Below are 6,597 nucleotides of genomic sequence, written 5' to 3'. Positions count from 1 at the left end.
GTGCCATTTACTGTGCTCACTCAGGTTCTCCACAACAGGGGTTCCTTGTACTCTGTGTCACGCTAAGGACTGTTACCTTCTTTTAATCCTGGTGCATTTGAAAGGTTCCGGTACTTTTGTCTCGACAGCACTTCTCCCACTGCCCACACACCTCTAACTCTAGGACCCATATCCCCTAGTGTCCTCTGCTCTCTTCTCAGAGAAAGTAATTTGTGCTGACTCAGAACATCAGCAAGTTTCATTGCAGCAAAGAGGAACTGAGGGCTGATAAGTGATAGTCTTTCTGAGGAAGATTCTGAGAAGCTTTTAATCCTTAATTTCTGATCTGGAGCTTTAGAAGTTAAACATATTTTCTTCTTAAAGAAGTGATGTTCAGCTATAAAAATATTTTTAGTTTCTAAGACTGCTAATATAGTCAATATTGTGAAAGGATAAAATATTCTGCTGGAACATATTTTAATTACTTATACAGAGAAGGTGTTTTTGAAGAGACAAATAGAGCTATAATAATATTAATACCAGTGAAAATTGCTTTCTATCTCAATGTGGCTACACTGTTATATAGCCAGTATTGCTTTAAGCCAGTATTGCTTTTCCGTTTGGTGTTGCGATAGCTTAACGGCTCTTTTTGCTTTTCCTCCATTTTCTCCTTTCTTGAGCACAAATAACCACAATCTACTTTTAAAATCTTAAATATAATTTTCTTACACTCCTGCTTAAAATCCTTTAGTTATATTTCATTGTTTTTAGGATATGATCTAGTAGCTTTTGTCCTGGCTATTAAGAAGGCTATGAATGATCAATCTCATTTCTGTCTATCGCTTCAACCATGGTCTCAAGCATTGTCCAAGGTCCTAGACTCTCAATGTATATGAGTGTGTGATTGTGATATATACATATGCGTGTGTGTGCATGTGCCTGTGTGTATTTATTATATATAGAATGAATATCACAGATGAGACTTCTCTAGACTTTTTTTTGTTTGGTATTTGGGTTATTCTTGACACAAAAAGTTATTCAACAAGTATTAGTTTATCATTTTAGCAATCTGTGAGCTAAACAATATTTTCAACTTTCCTTATTTAATAATTAGAAAAATGAGACCTTTCTAGTTAAGTGGTTTCCTTAAGGTCTCTAGTTGATATACGATAAATTTAGAACTCAAATCAAGTTTTATTAGCTCCGTACTCTTAAGAGCAAACAATGACAAGTATTCATCAACCAAGATTTGTTAATCTCATGGCTTTTACCCAAGTTAGTAAGATATGTTTCTTATCCTCAAGATACTTAGAATCTAGAAGAAGAGATACAACTAACTCTCTGATGTAAAGTAAAATAAAATTAAGCCTATAATCTGAAGGAAAAGAAAAAATTATGGAAGCATAGTTTAGGGGTTAATTTTGAAAAAAAAATTGGAGACAATATAAAGTTTTTTAAAATTTAACTTGTGCACCATATGGTTGTATAAATGATGTAAGGTAAAATACATGACTAGAAGACATACTTCAAGATAACATAAATTAGACTTGGGACAAACAAATATTGAAAAATATGAGTTGGAAATATAAAACAAAGACAGAAATAATAAGAAAACATGCATTTAATAAAGACTACATCTTCCATGAGTAGGTCACAAATTGGCTTTAAACTTTCTAGTAGCAAACTAGTAAAGGCAAAATTGATCACTTCCATGCTTCCTCCTAGTGTTCACAGAATACAAAGAATCTCTATTGCTCATTAGAAGTGTTATTCTTTTTGTTTTCTTATTATTTATTTGAAATTGCTTCAAATGCTTTATTTTATTTTTATTGTTTTTTTTTTAATTAAAGTGTAGTTGAGATACAATATTACATTAGTTTCAAGTGTACAACATAATGATTTGACATTCATATAGATTACAAAGTGATCACCATAAGTCTGGTAACCATCAATCACTGTACAAAGTTATTATGATATTATTGACTATATTCTCTATGCTGTATATTGCATCCCATGATTTTATTTTCATATAACTGGAAGTTCTTACCTCTTAAGTGTCACTGCTTTTGGAAGAATTGGAAGAAATGAGTCTTTGAAGTTTACCGGAAAGTGCAAATTGTAATATATGTTTTACATCCTTGAAAACACTTTCAAAATTAATGAAAGAGCCAACACAAGGATGAATTTGACAGAGTTATTTCTTTTGAGAACAAATAGGCTGATGGTGACAGGTCAAAACCTGGATGGTGACATGTCACAGATAGTTAGTTCTGCAGAAGGCTCGTTCAGTTGTGTTTAGGTTCCCAGTTGCCAGCTGACCTAGCTTAATCTAAGAGTGAGTTTTAGGAAAAGCTAGAAGAATGTAAGAATTGTTTTATGAAAGTGTCATTTGAAACTTTATAAAAGCAGATCAAAGGAGTAATATAAGCTAAGGAGCAGTGGGAGTTTCTTTCGGGAAAGGTAAACAGTTCAGTGTGGTGAGAGCAGCAGTCCTCATCCCAGGCTACACATTAGAATCGCCTGGGAGGCTCCATTCCTTGAGATTCTAATTTCATCCGTCTGAATTGGGTCCTGGTCATAATTTTTAAAAGCTTTCCTGGTTATCATAAGGTGCAGCCAGGACTGGGAACACTGAACTAATACCTTGCTCCTTAAGTATGGATCATGAACTGCCACTGGTTGCCTGGCCTGACATCGTAGGTAATGAGCCATGAAAGGTAAGTTGGACCAAGTGTAGAAGGTCTTGACTATTGTTCCTAAGAAATTACCTCAATTCTTCTCAAGGGAAGGAATGGGACATTTAGCCTAGCACCATAGCCTAATGATTTTGTTAATTGCATTTATAAATTATAATGTTTGGCCCTTAGTGCTGCTACGGTGCTTCAAAATTTTATGACTTGCTCTTTTAGTAATAATCTTTTTTTTTTCTTTTTTTTTTTTGGGTAAGTCAAATTATTCTTTTAAAATATATACTTTCTCCTCTATTGTTACCTTCACAAGAACTAATGCAACTTATGGGTCTTACTATTTGTTTCCTTCCCCTCCAGCTACACAAAGCCTTTTATGTTATTCCATCAAGAGACTAGTCAGCAACTTTATTGCATGGGTGATAAAATTACAAAATATTTCAGGTAAAACAATCACATGATTTTCCTGAGTTCTTTTAACCATGTTTTGAAAAGAAACATGATGTCTAATAATAAATCATCCAGACACAGCAAGAGCAGTCTTGGCAATTTTAGTGAAATTTGTGTCTCCTGAGTTTACTAATGAAAATGAATGGAGCAGCTTCTATGTTCCCACAAACTCTCCGAAACCTTTGCTACTTCTCAATAGACAGCAGCTGTAATTGAATAGAATGCTGAGATTGATGTTAGGATTAAAGGTTATGAGCTATGAAGACAGCTGAAGACTTAGATCCATGATGTTTATGAAAGACAAGCTATTGAAATGGAATTGTGTGAGCTTTTTTATTTGTTTCTTTTGTTTATTGTGTGTCCAAGGCTCATTATACTAATTAGATCAGAAGGCATGAATGGAAAGTGAAGAAAAAGCCATTCAGAAAAATAATAAAGCACCAGGAATTGCTTTGTTAGCTGATAACTAAGGAGAAGGACTTGAAGAGTCATTTCATCCTTCACCAAGACCTGTAAATATGTTGCGTGGAAATGGAATTCTGAGCAGAGGTCATCTTCAGTGCTCATGCCATGACATTATTTTGGTCATTAAATCATTGAATTTGAGGACTAAAGATAAAGCAAAGTAAGCTCATAAAAAATTTAGTATACAAAGAATCGGAAAATCTGCAAAGTAGAATAAAAATCACTTCTGAGTTCAATATTTTTTGAAAATTTCTCAGATGTCAGTAATCCTACAAAAGTAAGAAACTTATTTGCTGAAGCACCATGAATACCAATGATAAAAAACATCTAGTTGCATAAAAAAATGTGTGTATATTTTGAGAATTATTCAAAGAAGAATTGTCATACCATTGTCACACAATGGCATTTTAGCCCATGTTGTTACATGGCACAACAAAAAGAAGTGTTGAGGAGAGATAAATTGCAAGTCAGAGGCACTGTCTTCTTTTGGAGGAATTCATTTATTTGTTTAATGAAGTTTTGTTTAGTACCTCTTATGTCTCAAGTCTATGCTAGGTACCTAGTTGGAGAGCATAGTGCTAGGATGGGGCCAATGGAAGAAATCATGAGAACCCAGAGAATCCTTATCCAGATCTTGGATTAAAGTTTTTCAGAAGAAAGTGAAGTAAAAACTTAGAATATGATCAAATGGTTGAGTAGGCATTACTAGAGTAAAATGATTTAGGCAAGGAAAGTAGCATATTTAAAAGCCTAAAGACACGGAAAAGAATGACAAATTCAGGTATAGTTTAAGCATCTATTGAAAGGAAATAGTGTTAAAAGAAGAGTCTAGATAAGCAGAAATGTACTTATGAAAGACTTTGTTAGCTACTGTGAGTATTGGCAGAAAGGCACCAAGAGAGGTGTTAAGTTTTCAAAAATGCATGTCATATTCAAAGACTGCTCTTGGAATGCTACACTGACTGCAGTGGAGAAAACAAACTGGAGATAAAAGAATCTGTTTTTTAATGTGATTTTCTAGAATTACTATAAAATATACAATTAAATTTAAACATATAATCTGTCAAACTGCAATATACTAGCAATAATATGAACTTGTTCTTGTCTATGTTTTATAGAAACTAACTTATATGTGAGGCAGACAATAACATACTACCTTAAAAATTGCAAACACTGCCTCTGATAAGGGGCTAATATCCGAAATCTATAAAGAACTCATACAATTTAACAATCAAAAATACAATCTAATTAAAAAATGGGCAGAGGACCTGAACAGACACTTCTCCCAAGATATACAAGTGACCAACGGACATATGAAAAGATGCTCAACTTCATCAGCTATTTGGGAAATGTGAATCAAAACTACAAAGAGATACCACTTCATGCCTGTAAGAATGACTATTACCAAGACAAGGAATAAGAAGTGTTGGGGAAGTTGTAGGGAAAAAGGAACCCTCGTGCATTGCTGATAGGCATATAAATTGGTACAGCCACTACAGAAAACAATATGGAGGCTCCTCAAAAAATTAAGAATAGAATTACCATATGACCCAGCAATCTCTCTTTTGGGTATCTACTCAACAACTTTGAAAACATTTATCTGTAAAGATATATACACCCTGATGTTCATAGCAGCGTTATTCATGGTGGGCAAGACATGGAAACAACCAAATTGTCCTTTGATAGGTGATTGGATAAAGAAGATGTAGTACATATGTACAATGGAATATTACTCAGCCATAAGAAAAGATGAAACACTGCCATTTGCAACAACATAAATGGACCTTGAGATTATCATGCTAAGTGAAATAAATCAGACAGAAAAAGTTGAGAACCATATCACTTCACTCATATGTGGGAAATAAAACTGAAAGTGGCAAATGAACAAGACAAATAAAAACTCATAGACACAGACAACAGTTTTAGTGGTTACCAGAGGGAAAGCAGGGGAGAGAGGGATGTAGATAAGGTTAAAGAAGGTCAAATATATGGTGACAGAAGAGATTTGACTTTGGGTGGTAAACATACAATGCAATATACAGATGATATATTATTGAATTGTACACTTGAAACCTATATGATTTTATTAATCAAAGATTTTATTAATTTAAAAAATTTTAAGTTAGTGGTGTTATTTGAGAGAAGGAAAATCCGTATATTCCTGGAATATTATTCATGTGATAATATGTGATATTGTCATAAATTTTGTGTGATTTCACTAAAAATCATTAGCCAACAGTAATAAGTACTTCTCAAGTGGCCACTATGTCTCAGTCACTGTTCTAAGCTCTTACGATACATCAGTGAATACCCCTGCCCTCATTTGGAACTTACATTCTATCAATAAATAAAAATGATAAATGTTATAAACAAGTATATTATATAGTAAAATTTGAGATGATAAATTTTATGGGAGAAGAAAAAAATAGAACACAGTAAGAGAAATTGGGAGTTTAGGATGAGTTGCAATTTTAAATAGAGTAGTCAGGTTGAGTCTCATTGAGATGGTGATTGAGAGCAAAAATCTAAAGGAAGTGAAAGAATTTTTCAAGTGGATACTGGGGAAAGAGAGTTTTAGGCAATGGAAAAGTCTCGAAGGGGAGGATATGATGACCGTTGAGAGACTGAGTGGTGAAAGATTAAGTCAGCTAGATAATGGGGAGGGAGAATTTGTGGGGCTTTGTGTGGACTTTGGCTTTTATTCTGAGTGAAATAGATGATTTGATTTAGGTCTTCACTGGATTTTCTTTGCTGCTATGTTAAGGACAGGTTGTAGGGGAATAAAGAAAGAAGTAGTAATGGAGGCAGAAGTAATGGTGGTAGAAGTAAAGGAGGTCAGACAAGAAATACATTTTGAACTACAGGTAAACAACATTTCCTGATGGATCGAATTTGGGGATTGAAAGAAATAGAGGAATCATAGATAATTTCAAGGAATTTTAGTCTGAGCTCCTAAGAGAAATGGACTTACCAGCTAAAATGAGAAAGGCTGAAGATGGAACAGGTTTTGGGGGGG

At 33.9% G+C, this 6,597-nt stretch overlaps 1 protein-coding gene across 1 annotated transcript in view; it reads right to left on the bottom strand.

Annotated features, from left to right (window-relative positions):
- Positions 1-6,597, bottom strand: part of LOC105295556 (zinc finger protein 42 homolog) — a 105,451-nt gene that overhangs the window by 32,208 nt on the left and 66,646 nt on the right.

The sequence above is a fragment of the Pteropus vampyrus genome, unplaced genomic scaffold, assembly GCF_000151845.1.
Source record: "Pteropus vampyrus isolate Shadow unplaced genomic scaffold, Pvam_2.0 Scaffold108, whole genome shotgun sequence".
Lineage (NCBI taxonomy): Eukaryota > Metazoa > Chordata > Mammalia > Chiroptera > Pteropodidae > Pteropus > Pteropus vampyrus.
This window is presented reverse-complemented; position numbering and strand designations above follow the sequence as displayed.